General features: G+C 44.7%; 3 non-coding genes and 1 pseudogene across 3 annotated transcripts; 1 reads left to right on the top strand and 3 right to left on the bottom strand.

Moving 5' to 3' along the window:
- The window catches only part of LOC135552966 (hepatic triacylglycerol lipase-like), a 68,109-nt pseudogene that overhangs the window by 6,854 nt on the left and 45,668 nt on the right, over positions 1–15,587 (top strand).
- Positions 3,600–3,672, bottom strand: trnar-acg (transfer RNA arginine (anticodon ACG)). The gene has a single exon. It is a non-coding gene; the product is annotated as a tRNA-Arg (tRNA).
- trnar-acg (transfer RNA arginine (anticodon ACG)) lies at positions 5,298–5,370 on the bottom strand. The gene has a single exon. It is a non-coding gene; the product is annotated as a tRNA-Arg (tRNA).
- On the bottom strand, positions 12,128–12,200 carry trnar-acg (transfer RNA arginine (anticodon ACG)). The gene has a single exon. It is a non-coding gene; the product is annotated as a tRNA-Arg (tRNA).

The raw sequence follows: 15,587 nt of genomic DNA on the forward strand, positions 1-15,587 counted from the left end.
ACCCATAACATGATGCTGCCAAATATATATTGGGTGTCCCTGAATGATCCAGTCTCAGCCCTGACTTAAATCTGCTTGAAAATCAGAGACAAGGTTTGAATATTTCTGCCCATCAATGATTCCCATCCTAATTTCCTTAGTTTGAGCAAGTTTGACAAAATTACTGTATGATGCCATAGGAGCTGTGCAAGGTTGGTAGAATCTTATTAAAAATTATTCACAGCTGTAGCGGCTGTCAAAGGTGCTTCAACCAAGTAATAACTCTGGGGTGTGAAGACAATCGATGCATCTTAATTTTGTTTAGCTAATTTAGAAGATTTTCTAGAATTAGATTGTGTAGCTCCATTTAATTGAATCCCCTTTTAGATTGAATTTTAAGTCTGTTAAATGTGAAGACTGTGCAAGGGGTCTGTAGACGTTCACTAGAGACTGCATCCAGTCAGCTCTCACTCTTCCCCTGTACAATGTAGGGCTTCCCCATGGGTAGCAATAATAGCAAATAGCAGTAGCAGTAATAGCAGTAATAGCAGTAGGGTAGCAGTAATGGAAGTACATGGAAACAGCTCATACCTCTGAATGAAATAGGACTATAAATGGAGAGGGAGATATCAATAATTGATCTGTGTGTGCATCACAACGGAACACTCTCCCTGCCAACCCACTGTACATGTTGATCCCATTCTGCTGTATATCGCCTTATGAATGATTCACGTGCATCTACACTAACACATTCTTGTTCCTACCTACTGTCATAGCCGCTACACTTCTGGAGGGAGATGAAAATACTGTACTTCCTCACCCCCACCCCTGAATATCCTTATAAAAGAGGGTACCCAAGACTATGTTTATTTCACACGCACAGCAGTTTCAGCTAACAAATAACAATTTCATTGTCAAACCTTTTTTCTGCTTTTCAGGTTCATTACTTGCAGCCCATGTGTGAAAGAAACCTGGGAAAAAAAACCTGAGGAAGTGCATCAAGGTGAATGTACCTCTCTCTAACCTCTCTCTCTTTCTCTCAGCATCGAGGAGATCTCAGGCAATAAGACATTCACCTTTCTGATCACCCTGGACTCAGACATTGGGGACCTGATGATGCTGACGTTCCGCTGGGAGGGGAGTGTTGTGAACAATATGTGGAGCAAGATGCAGACCTTTAACCCCTGGAGCAGTGGGGGAATGAGGCCCAAGATCACTGTGGGCAAAATCCGTGTCAAAGCAGGCGAGACACAAAATAAGTGGGTATCCATTCCTCTGGGGGGCAAGGAGGGTGTGAGATTGAATTGCATTAATAAATATCAATAAAGGTCATTGAGGAATGGGTGTGGGGGTGGGTAGGTGAGAAGGGAACGGACACACACTGAGAGCTCTATCTGGTAACGTGCCCGTTTGGCTCGTAAGTCACCCAGCTATGAACTACCAGAGGGGCTCAACTTTCTCTGGGTGGCAAGGTTATCTAACACTAATTGTGATAAGGCACGCTGATGGCAGCCCTCGTTAAATAACAAGATTAAAGATAAATAAAGAATTAAATAGATAGTTAGTGAAAGGCACATCATCCTAATGGGTATACACAGGCAGAGACAGGCTTGTGGGACATAGTGGAGTCTTGTCATAGTGCTCCGCGTTCTGGAAAATACACTGTATGCTACATGAGAGAGGATTTCCATGTCATGTTACATTGTAAATTCACTCATGCAAGAGCACATTATAAATGTCAAAGGTGAAGGCTGTATAGGCACCACTGCATGTGCAGTATCCATTCCACCCCTCAGATGCTGTGCTATCAATAGAAATCACAATATACAAAATACCACAATAATCATGTATACTATGAGTTGATCAATATCAGCAGTGTACTGAACCACACAGTACAAGCATTTTTGTCTGTTTGAGGCCTACAGTACAGTACTTCCAAAAAGTACAATTTCAAAGGCAATTGATGCCCTCTAGTGTCTGAAATATGAAAGATACCTTGTGCTGATGCTTTTTTTAAAGCATGTTACAGTTGTGCACATTGATTCCGCCTAATCCGAACTGTTGATGTTGCATAGAGCACACGTTGACAAAGTATCGCTGATTTTCAAATCTCGAATCATCTGGGCCAGGCGCCCAGTTAGGGTGTTTGGCACCTGGTGAAATTTGGAATCGAACTGCTTCCCCGGGCGTGAGCACCGTTCAAAGCCCACGGCGAAGTCGGCTCAAAACAAAAGTGACGTAATTATGTATGTCGAGTAATGAGTAGGATTCAGTGTTTTCACCTGCAAAAGTGATTGTTTTATTTGTTGAAAACGCGTTATCGGCCTTCCCAATGAAAACGACTTAGAAAAGCGAACATATATTTCATGGAAAAGTTATGTTGAATGTTTCTGGAACACGCACTATGCTGCCTTGTTGACAACATGATCGAGCGGTGAGGGCCCTCCTCGCCGATAAAGCGTAACCAACTTAACATTTATAAATATTTGTATGAACATACCAAGATTGAACAACTGAGACATAAACTGAACAAGTTCCACAGACATGTGACTAACATAAATGGAATAACGTGTCCCTGAACAAAGGGGGGTCAAATTCAAAAGTAACAGTCAGTATCTGGTGTGGCCACCAGCTGCATTAAGAACTGCAGTGCATCTCCTCCTCATGGACTGCACCAGATTTGCCAGTTCTTGCTGTGAGATGTTACCCCACTCTTCCACCAAGGCAACTGCAAGTTCCCGGACATTTCTGGGGGGAATGGCCCTAGCCCTCACCCTCCGATCCAACAGGTCCCAGACGTGCTCAATGGGATTGAGGTGCGGGTTCTTCGCTGGCCATGGCAAAACACTGAAATTCCTGTCTTGCAGGAAATCACACACAGAACGAGCAGTACGGCTGGTGGCATTGTCATGCTGGAGGGTCACGTCAGGATGAGCCTGCAGGAAGGGTACCACATGAGGGGGGAGGATGTCTTCCTTGTAACACACAGCATTGAGATTGCCTGCAATGACAAGCTCAGTCTGATGATGCTGTGACACACCGCCCCAGACCAGGACGTACCCTCCACCTCCATCCCGCTCCAGAGTACAGGCCTCGGTGTGACACTCATTCCTTCGACAATAAACGCATATCCGACCATCACCCCTGGTGAGACAAAACCGCAACTCGTCAATGAAGAGCACTTTTTGACAGTCATGTCTGGTCCAACAAAGGTGGGTTTGTGCCCACCCAGATGAGCAGGGACCCTGGGCATCTTTCTTTTGGTGTTTTTCAGAGTCAGTAGAAAGGCCTCTTTAGTGTCCTAAGTTTTCAAAACTTCTTAATTGCCTACCATCTGTAAGCTGTTAGTGTCTTAATGATGTTCCACATATGCATGTTCATTAATTGTTTATGGTTCATTGAACACGCATGGGAAACAGTGTTTAATCCCATTAAAATGAAGATCTGTGAAATTATTTGTATTTTTAAGATTTATCTTTGAAAGACAAGGTCCTGAAGAAGAGAAGTTTCTTTTTTTGATGGGTTTATGAGGTATAAATTAATGGCGCATGTAGGCAAAGACACTCAGCACAAATTCAAAAGATATCGTTCATTTCCAAATCTCACTCAGACTAAATGCACGAGCTTGCCAGGAGTCGAACCTAGAATCTTCTGATCCGTAGTCAGACACGTTATCCATTGCGCCACAAGCCCCATACTAATTTCACACTAAATCTGCTCTAATTGGTCAATTCTGGATACTTGGTAGCGGACGGTAATATGATTGGTTATTATGGTTATTAGGCGCATCAGATTTGCGGACATTGAGGGGATTCGAATCATCTGGACCAGGCGCCCGGTTAGGGTGTTTGGCACCTGGTGAAATTTGGAATCGAACTGCTTCCCCGGGCGTGAGCACCGTTCAAAGCCCACGGCGAAGTCGGCTCACAAAAGTGACGTAATTATGTATGTCGAGTAATGAGTAGGATTCAGTGTTTTCACCTGCAAAAGTGATTGTTTTATTTGTTGAAAACGCGTTATCGGCCTTCCCAATGAAAACGACTTAGAAAAGCGAACATATATTTCATGGAAAAGTTATGTTGAATATTTCTGGAACACGCACTATGCTGCCTTGTTGACAACATGATCGAGCGGTGAGGGCCCTCCTCGCCGATAAAGCGTAACCAATTTAACATTTATAAATATTTGTATGAACATACCAAGATTGAACAACTGAGACATAAACTGAACAGGTTCCACAGACATGTGACTAACATAAATGGAATAACGTGTCCCTGAACAAAGGGGGTCAAATTCAAAAGTAACAGTCAGTATCTGGTGTGGCCACCAGCTGCATTAAGAACTGCAGTGCATCTCCTCCTCATGGACTGCACCAGATTTGCCAGTTCTTGCTGTGAGATGTTACCCCACTCTTCCACCAAGGCAACTGCAAGTTCCCGGACATTTCTGGGGGGAATGGCCCTAGCCCTCACCCTCCGATCCAACAGGTCCCAGACGTGCTCAATGGGATTGAGGTGCGGGTTCTTCGCTGGCCATGGCAAAACACTGAAATTCCTGTCTTGCAGGAAATCACACACAGAACAAGCAGTACGGCTGGTGGCATTGTCATGCTGGAGGGTCACGTCAGGATGAGCCTGCAGGAAGGGTACCACATGCGGGGGGAGGATGTCTTCCTTGTAACACACAGCATTGAGATTGCCTGCAATGACAAGCTCAGTCTGATGATGCTGTGACACACCGCCCCAGACCAGGACGTACCCTCCACCTCCATCCCGCTCCAGAGTACAGGCCTCGGTGTAACACTCATTCCTTCGACAATAAACGCATATCCGACCATCACCCCTGGTGAGACAAAACCGCAACTCGTCAATGAAGAGCACTTTTTGACAGTCATGTCTGGTCCAACAAAGGTGGGTTTGTGCCCACCCAGATGAGCAGGGACCCTGGGCATCTTTCTTTTGGTGTTTTTCAGAGTCAGTAGAAAGGCCTCTTTAGTGTCCTAAGTTTTCAAAACTTCTTAATTGCCTACCATCTGTAAGCTGTTAGTGTCTTAATGATGTTCCACATATGCATGTTCATTAATTGTTTATGGTTCATTGAACACGCATGGGAAACAGTGTTTAATCCCATTAAAATGAAGATCTGTGAAATTATTTGTATTTTTAAGATTTATCTTTGAAAGACAAGGTCCTGAAAAAGGGAAGTTTCTTTTTTTGATGGGTTTATGAGGTATAAATTAATGGCGCATGTAGGCAAAGACACTCAGCACAAATTCAAAAGTTATCGCTCATTTCCAAATCTCACTCAGACTAAATGCACGAGCTTGCCAGGAGTCGAACCTAGAATCTTCTGATCCGTAGTCAGACGCGTTATCCATTGCGCCACAAGCCCCATACTAATTTCACACTAACTCTGCTCTAATTGGTCAATTCTGGATACTTGGTAGCGGACGGTAATATGATTGGTTATTATGGTTATTAGGCGCATCAGATTTGCGGACATTGAGGGGATTCGAATCATCTGGACCAGGCGCCCGGTTAGGGTGTTTGGCACCTGGTGAAATTTGGAATCGAACTGCTTCCCGGGCGTGAGCACCGTTCAAAGCCCACGGCGAAGTCGGCTCAAAACAAAAGTGACGTAATTATGTATGTCGAGTAATGAGTAGGATTCAGTGTTTTCACCTGCAAAAGTGATTGTTTTATTTGTTGAAAACGCGTTATCGGCCTTCCCAATGAAAAAAAAAAAAAAAAAAAAAAAAAAAAAAAACGACTTAGAAAATTCGAACATATATTTCATGGAAAAGTTATGTTGAATGTTTCTGGAACACGCACTATGCTGCCTTGTTGACAACATGATCGAGCGGTGAGGGCCCTCCTCGCCGATAAAGCGTAACCAATTTAACATTTATAAATATTTGTATGAACATACCAAGATTGAACAACTGAGACATAAACTGAACAGGTTCCACAGACATGTGACTAACATAAATGGAATAACGTGTCCCTGAACAAAGGGGGTCAAAATCAAAAGTAACAGTCAGTATCTGGTGTGGCCACCAGCTGCATTAAGAACTGCAGTGCATCTCCTCCTCATGGACTGCACCAGATTTGCCAGTTCTTGCTGTGAGATGTTACCCCACTCTTCCACCAAGGCAACTGCAAGTTCCCGGACATTTCTGGGGGGAATGGCCCTAGCCCTCACCCTCCGATCCAACAGGTCCCAGACGTGCTCAATGGGATTGAGGTGCGGGTTCTTCGCTGGCCATGGCAAAACACTGAAATTCCTGTCTTGCAGGAAATCACACACAGAACGAGCAGTACGGCTGGTGGCATTGTCATGCTGGAGGGTCACGTCAGGATGAGCCTGCAGGAAGGGTACCACATGAGGGGGAGGATGTCTTCCTTGTAACACACAGCATTGAGATTGCCTGCAATGACAAGCTCAGTCTGATGATGCTGTGACACACCGCCCCAGACCAGGACGTACCCTCCACCTCCATCCCGCTCCAGAGTACAGGCCTCGGTGTAACACTCATTCCTTCGACAATAAACGCATATCCGACCATCACCCCTGGTGAGACAAAACCGCAACTCGTCAATGAAGAGCACTTTTTGACAGTCATGTCTGGTCCAACAAAGGTGGGTTTGTGCCCACCCAGATGAGCAGGGACCCTGGGCATCTTTCTTTTGGTGTTTTTCAGAGTCAGTAGAAAGGCCTCTTTAGTGTCCTAAGTTTTCAAAACTTCTTAATTGCCTACCATCTGTAAGCTGTTAGTGTCTTAATGATGTTCCACATATGCATGTTCATTAATTGTTTATGGTTCATTGAACACGCATGGGAAACAGTGTTTAATCCCATTAAAATGAAGATCTGTGAAATTATTTGTATTTTTAAGATTTATCTTTGAAAGACAAGGTCCTGAAAAAGGGAAGTTTCTTTTTTTGATGGGTTTATGAGGTATAAATTAATGGCGCATGTAGGCAAAGACACTCAGCACAAATTCAAAAGATATCGCTCATTTCCAAATCTCACTCAGACTAAATGCACGAGCTTGCCAGGAGTCGAACCTAGAATCTTCTGATCCGTAGTCAGACGCGTTATCCATTGCGCCAAAAGCCCCATACCAATATCACACTAACTCTGCTCTAATTGGTCAATTCTGGATACTTGGTAGCGGACGGTAATATGATTGGTTATTATGGTTATTAGGCGCATCAGATTTGCGGACATTGAGGGGATTCGAATCATCTGGACCAGGCGCCCGGTTAGGGTGTTTGGCACCTGGTGAAATTTGGAATCGAACTGCTTCCCCGGGCGTGAGCACCGTTCAAAGCCCACGGCGAAGTCGGCTCACAAAAGTGACGTAATTATGTATGTCGAGTAATGAGTAGGATTCAGTGTTTTCACCTGCAAAAGTGATTGTTTTATTTGTTGAAAACGCGTTATCGGCCTTCCCAATGAAAACGACTTAGAAAATTCGAACATATATTTCATGGAAAAGTTATGTTGAATGTTTCTGGAACACGCACTATGCTGCCTTGTTGACAACATGATCGAGCGGTGAGGGCCCTCCTCGCCGATAAAGCATAACCAATTTAACATTTATAAATATTTGTATGAACATACCAAGATTGAACAACTGAGACATAAACTGAACAGGTTCCACAGACATGTGACTAACATAAATGGAATAACGTGTCCCTGAACAAAGGGGGGTCAAAATCAAAAGTAACAGTCAGTATCTGGTGTGGCCACAAGCTGCATTAAGAACTGCAGTGCATCTCCTCCTCATGGACTGCACCAGATTTGCCAGTTCTTGCTGTGAGATGTTACCCCACTCTTCCACCAAGGCAACTGCAAGTTCCCGGACATTTCTGGGGGGAATGGCCCTAGCCCTCACCCTCCGATCCAACAGGTCCCAGACGTGCTCAATGGGATTGAGGTGCGGGTTCTTCGCTGGCCATGGCAAAACACTGAAATTCCTGTCTTGCAGGAAATCACACACAGAACGAGCAGTACGGCTGGTGGCATTGTCATGCTGGAGGGTCACGTCAGGATGAGCCTGCAGGAAGGGTACCACATGAGGGGGGAGGATGTCTTCCTTGTAACACACAGCATTGAGATTGCCTGCAATGACAAGCTCAGTCTGATGATGCTGTGACACACCGCCCCAGACCAGGACGTACCCTCCACCTCCATCCCGCTCCAGAGTACAGGCCTCGGTGTAACACTCATTCCTTTGACAATAAACGCATATCCGACCATCACCCCTGGTGAGACAAAACCGCAACTCGTCAATGAAGAGCACTTTTTGACAGTCATGTCTGGTCCAACAAAGGTGGGTTTGTGCCCACCCAGATGAGCAGGGACCCTGGGCAGCTTTCTTTTGGTGTTTTTCAGAGTCAGTAGAAAGGCCTCTTTAGTGTCCTAAGTTTTCAAAACTTCTTAATTGCCTACCATCTGTAAGCTGTTAGTGTCTTAATGATGTTCCACATATGCATGTTCATTAATTGTTTATGGTTCATTGAACACGCATGGGAAACAGTGTTTAATCCCATTAAAATGAAGATCTGTGAAATTATTTGTATTTTTAAGATTTATCTTTGAAAGACAAGGTCCTGAAAAAGGGAAGTTTCTTTTTTGATGGGTTTATGAGGTATAAATTAATGGCGCATGTAGGCAAAGACACTCAGCACAAATTCAAAAGTTATCGCTCATTTCCAAATCTCACTCAGACTAAATGCACAAGCTTGCCAGGAGTCGAACCTAGAATCTTCTGATCCTTAGTCAGACGCGTTATCCATTGCGCCACAAGCCCCATACTAATTTCACACTAACTCTGCTCTAATTGGTCAATTCTGGATACTTGGTAGCGGACGGTAATATGATTGGTTATTATGGTTATTAGGCGCATCAGATTTGCGGACATTGAGGGGATTCGAATCATCTGGACCAGGCGCCCGGTTAGGGTGTTTGGCACCTGGTGAAATTTGGAATCGAACTGCTTCCCGGGCGTGAGCACCGTTCAAAGCCCACGTCGAAGTCGGCTCAAAACAAAAGTGACGTAATTATGTATGTCGAGTAATGAGTAGGATTCAGTGTTTTCACCTGCAAAAGTGATTGTTTTATTTGTTGAAAACGCGTTATCGGCCTTCCCAATGAAAACGACTTAGAAAATTCGAACATATATTTCATGGAAAAGTTATGTTGAATGTTTCTGGAACACGCACTATGCTGCCTTGTTGACAACATGATCGAGCGGTGAGGGCCCTCCTCGCCGATAAAGCGTAACCAATTTAACATTTATAAATATTTGTATGAACATACCAAGATTGAACAACTGAGACATAAACTGAACAGGTTCCACAGACATGTGACTAACATAAATGGAATAACGTGTCCCTGAACAAAGGGGGTCAAAATCAAAAGTAACAGTCAGTATCTGGTGTGGCCACCAGCTGCATTAAGAACTGCAGTGCATCTCCTCCTCATGGACTGCACCAGATTTGCCAGTTCTTGCTGTGAGATGTTACCCCACTCTTCCACCAAGGCAACTGCAAGTTCCCGGACATTTCTGGGGGGAATGGCCCTAGCCCTCACCCTCCGATCCAACAGGTCCCAGACGTGCTCAATGGGATTGAGGTGCGGGTTCTTCGCTGGCCATGGCAAAACACTGAAATTCCTGTCTTGCAGGAAATCACACACAGAACGAGCAGTACGGCTGGTGGCATTGTCATGCTGGAGGGTCACGTCAGGATGAGCCTGCAGGAAGGGTACCACATGAGGGGGGAGGATGTCTTCCTTGTAACACACAGCATTGAGATTGCCTGCAATGACAAGCTCAGTCTGATGATGCTGTGACACACCGCCCCAGACCAGGACGTACCCTCCACCTCCATCCCGCTCCAGAGTACAGGCCTCGGTGTAACACTCATTCCTTTGACAATAAACGCATATCCGACCATCACCCCTGGTGAGACAAAACCGCAACTCGTCAATGAAGAGCACTTTTTGACAGTCATGTCTGGTCCAACAAAGGTGGGTTTGTGCCCACCCAGATGAGCAGGGACCCTGGGCAGCTTTCTTTTGGTGTTTTTCAGAGTCAGTAGAAAGGCCTCTTTAGTGTCCTAAGTTTTCAAAACTTCTTAATTGCCTACCATCTGTAAGCTGTTAGTGTCTTAATGATGTTCCACATATGCATGTTCATTAATTGTTTATGGTTCATTGAACACGCATGGGAAACAGTGTTTAATCCCATTAAAATGAAGATCTGTGAAATTATTTGTATTTTTAAGATTTATCTTTGAAAGACAAGGTCCTGAAAAAGGGAAGTTTCTTTTTTTGATGGGTTTATGAGGTGTAAATTAATGGCGCATGTAGGCAAAGACACTCAGCACAAATTCAAAAGATATCGCTCATTTCCAAATCTCACTCAGACTAAATGCACGAGCTTGCCAGGAGTCAAACCTAGAATCTTCTGATCCGTAGTCAGACGCGTTATCCATTGCGCCACAAGCCACATACTAATTTCACACTAACTCTGCTCTAATTGGTCAATTCTGGATACTTGGTAGCGGACGGTAATATGATTGGTTATTATGGTTATTAGGCGCATCAGATTTGCGGACATTGAGGGGATTCGAATCATCTGGACCAGGCGCCCGGTTAGGGTGTTTGGCACCTGGTGAAATTTGGAATCGAACTGCTTCCCCGGGCGTGAGCACCATTCAAAGCCCACGGCGAAGTCGGCTCAAAACAAAAGTGACGAAATTATGTATGTCGAGTAATGAGTAGGATTCAGTGTTTTCACCTGCAAAAGTGATTGTTTTATTTGTTGAAAACGCGTTATCGGCCTTCCCAATGAAAACGACTTAGAAAATTCGAACATATATTTCATGGAAAAGTTATGTTGAATGTTTCTGGAACACGCACTATGCTGCCTTGTTGACAACATGATCGAGCGGTGAGGGCCCTCCTCGCCGATAAAGCGTAACCAATTTAACATTTATAAATATTTGTATGAACATACCAAGATTGAACAACTGAGACATAAACTGAACAGGTTCCACAGACATGTGACTAACATAAATGGAATAACGTGTCCCTGAACAAAGGGGGGTCAAAATCAAAAGTAACAGTCAGTATCTGGTGTGGCCACCAGCTGCATTAAGAACTGCAGTGCATCTCCTCCTCATGGACTGCACCAGATTTGCCAGTTCTTGCTGTGAGATGTTACCCCACTCTTCCACCAAGGCAACTGCAAGTTCCCGGACATTTCTGGGGGGAATGGCCCTAGCCCTCACCCTCCGATCCAACAGGTCCCAGACGTGCTCAATGGGATTGAGGTGCGGGTTCTTCGCTGGCCATGGCAAAACACTGAAATTCCTGTCTTGCAGGAAATCACACACAGAACGAGCAGTACGGCTGGTGGCATTGTCATGCTGGAGGGTCACGTCAGGATGAGCCTGCAGGAAGGGTACCACATGAGGGGGAGGATGTCTTCCTTGTAACACACAGCATTGAGATTGCCTGCAATGACAAGCTCAGTCTGATGATGCTGTGACACACCGCCCCAGACCAGGACGTACCCTCCACCTCCATCCCGCTCCAGAGTACAGGCCTCGGTGTAACACTCATTCATTCGACAATAAACGCATTTCCGACCATCACCCCTGGTGAGACAAAACCGCAACTCGTCAATGAAGAGCACTTTTTGACAGTCATGTCTGGTCCAACAAAGGTGGGTTTGTGCCAACCCAGATGAGCAGGGACCCTGGGCAGCTTTCTTTTGGTGTTTTTCAGAGTCAGTAGAAAGGCCTCTTTAGTGTCCTAAGTTTTCAAAACTTCTTAATTGCCTACCATCTGTAAGCTGTTAATGTCTTAATGATGTTCCACATATGCATATTCATTAATTGTTTATGGTTCATTGAACACGCATGGGAAACAGTGTTTAATCCCATTAAAATGAAGATCTGTGAAATTATTTGTATTTTTAAGATTTATCTTTGAAAGACAAGGTCCTGAAAAAGGGAAGTTTCTTTTTTTGATGGGTTTATGAGGTATAAATTAATGGCGCATGTAGGCAAAGACACTCAGCACAAATTCAAAAGTTATCGCTCATTTCCAAATCTCACTCAGACTAAATGCACGAGCTTGCCAAGAGTCGAACCTAGAATCTTCTGATCCGTAGTCAGACGCGTTATCCATTGCGCCACAAGCCCCATACTAATTTCACACTAACTCTGCTCTAATTTGTCAATTCTGGATACTTGGTAGCGGACGGTAATATGAATGGTTATTATGGTTATTAGGCGCATCAGATTTGCGGACATTGAGGGGATTCGAATCATCTGGACCAGGCGCCCGGTTAGGGTGTTTGGCACCTGGTGAAATTTGGAATCGAACTGCTTCCCGGGCGTGAGCACGTTCAAAGCCCACGTCGAAGTCGGCTCAAAACAAAAGTGACGTAATTATGTATGTCGAGTAATGAGTAGGATTCAGTGTTTTCACCTGCAAAAGTGATTGTTTTATTTGTTGAAAACGCGTTATCGGCCTTCCCAATGAAAACGACTTAGAAAATTCGAACATATATTTCATGGAAAAGTTATGTTGAATGTTTCTGGAACACGCACTATGCTGCCTTGTTGACAACATGATCGAGCGGTGAGGGCCCTCCTCGCCGATAAAGCGTAACCAATTTAACATTTATAAATATTTGTATGAACATACCAAGATTGAACAACTGAGACATAAACTGAACAGGTTCCACAGACATGTGACTAACATAAATGGAATAACGTGTCCCTGAACAAAGGGGGGTCAAAATCAAAAGTAACAGTCAGTATCTGGTGTGGCCTCCAGCTGCATTAAGAACTGCAGTGCATCTCCTCCTCATGGACTGCACCAGATTTGCCAGTTCTTGCTGTGAGATGTTACCCCACTCTTCCACCAAGGCAACTGCAAGTTCCCGGACATTTTTGGGGGGAATGGCCCTAGCCCTCACCCTCCGATCCAACAGGTCCCAGACGTGCTCAATGGGATTGAGGTGCGGGTTCTTCGCTGGCCATGGCAAAACACTGAAATTCCTGTCTTGCAGGAATTCACACACAGAACGAGCAGTACGGCTGGTGGCATTGTCATGCTGGAGGGTCACGTCAGGATGAGCCTGCAGGAAGGGTACCACATGAGGGGGGAGGATGTATTCCTTGTAACACACAGCATTGAGATTGCCTGCAATGACAAGCTCAGTCTGATGATGCTGTGACACACCGCCCCAGACCAGGACGTACCCTCCACCTCCATCCCGCTCCAGAGTACAGGCCTCGGTGTAACACTCATTCCTTCGACAATAAAGGCATATCCGACCATCACCCCTGGTGAGACAAAACCGCAACTCGTCAATGAAGAGCACTTTTTGACAGTCATGTCTGGTCCAACAAAGGTGGGTTTGTGCCCACCCAGATGAGCAGGGACCCTGGGCAGCTTTCTTTTGGTGTTTTTCAGAGTCAGTAGAAAGGCCTCTTTAGTGTCCTAAGTTTTCAAAACTTCTTAATTGCCTACCATCTGTAAGCTGTTAGTGTCTTAATGATGTTCCACATATGCATGTTCATTAATTGTTTATGGTTCATTGAACACGCATGGGAAACAGTGTTTAATCCCATTAAAATGAAGATCTGTGAAATTATTTGTATTTTTAAGATTTATCTTTGAAAGACAAGGTCCTGAAAAAGGGAAGTTTCTTTTTTTGATGGGTTTATGAGGTATAAATTAATGGCGCATGTAGGCAAAGACACTCAGCACAAATTCAAAAGTTATCGCTCATTTCCAAATCTCACTCAGACTAAATGCACGAGCTTGCCAGGAGTCGAACCTAGAATCTTCTGATCCGTAGTCACACGCGTTATCCATTGCGCCACAAGCCCCATACTAATTTCACACTAACTCTGCTCTAATTGGTCAATTCTGGATACTTGGTAGCGGACGGTAATATGATTGGTTATTATGGTTATTAGGCGCATCAGATTTGCGGACATTGAGGGGATTCGAATCATCTGGACCAGGCGCCCGGTTAGGGTGTTTGGCACCTGGTGAAATTTGGAATCGAACTGCTTCCGCGGGCGTGAGCACCGTTCAAAGCCCAGGTCGAAGTCGGCTCAAAACAAAAGTGACGTAATTATGTATGTCGAGTAATGAGTAGGATTCAGTGTTTTCACCTGCAAAAGTGATTGTTTTATTTGTTGAAAACGCGTTATCGGCCTTCCCAATGAAAACGACTTAGAAAATTCGAACATATATTTCATGGAAAAGTTATGTTGAATGTTTCTGGAACACACACTATGCTGCCTTGTTGACAACATGATCGAGCGGTGAGGGCCCTCCTCGCTAATAAAGCGTAACCAATTTAACATTTATAAATATTTGTATGAACATACCAAGATTGAACAACTGAGACATAAACTGAACAGGTTCCACAGACATGTGACTAACATAAATGGAATAACGTGTCCCTGAACAAAGGGGGGTCAAAATCAAAAGTAACAGTCAGTATCTGGTGTGGCCTCCAGCTGCATTAAGAACTGCAGTGCATCTCCTCCTCATGGACTGCACCAGATTTGCCAGTTCTTGCTGTGAGATGTTACCCCACTCTTCCACCAAGGCAACTGCAAGTTCCCGGACATTTCTGGGGGGAATGGCCCTAGCCCTCACCCTCCGATCCAACAGGTCCCAGACGTGCTCAATGGGATTGAGGTGCGGGTTCTTCGCTGGCCATGGCAAAACACTGAAATTCCTGTCTTGCAGGAAATCACACACAGAACGAGCAGTACGGCTGGTGGCATTGTCATGCTGGAGGGTCACGTCAGGATGAGCCTGCAGGAAGGGTACCACATGAGGGGGGAGGATGTCTTCCTTGTAACACACAGCATTGAGATTGCCTGCAATGACAAGCTCAGTCTGATGATGCTGTGACACACCGCCCCAGACCAGGACGTACCCTCCACCTCCATCCCGCTCCAGAGTACAGGCCTCGGTGTAACACTCATTCCTTCGACAATAAACGCATATCCGACCATCACCCTGGTGAGACAAAACCGCAACTCGTCAATGAAGAGCACTTTTTGACAGTCATGTCTGGTCCAACAAAGGTGGGTTTGTGCCCACCCAGATGAGCAGGGACCCTGGGCAGCTTTCTTTTGGTGTTTTTCAGAGTCAGTAGAAAGGCCTCTTTAGTGTCCTAAGTTTTCAAAACTTCTTAATTGCCTACCATCTGTAAGCTGTTAGTGTCTTAATGATGTTCCACATATGCATGTTCATTAATTGTTTATGGTTCATTGAACACGCATGGGAAACAGTGTTTAATCCCATTAAAATGAAGATCTGTGAAATTATTTGTATTTTTAAGATTTATCTTTGAAAGACAAGGTCCTGAAAAAGGGAAGTTTCTTTTTTTGATGGGTTTATGAGGTATAAATTAATGGCGCATGTAGGCAAAGACACTCAGCACAAATTCAAAAGTTATCGCTCATTTCCAAATCTCACTCAGACTAAATGCACGAGCTTGCCAGGAGTCAAACCTAGAATCTTCTGATCCGTAGTCAGTCGCGTTATCC

This window comes from Oncorhynchus masou, chromosome 2 (assembly GCF_036934945.1).
Source record: "Oncorhynchus masou masou isolate Uvic2021 chromosome 2, UVic_Omas_1.1, whole genome shotgun sequence".
Lineage (NCBI taxonomy): Eukaryota > Metazoa > Chordata > Actinopteri > Salmoniformes > Salmonidae > Oncorhynchus > Oncorhynchus masou.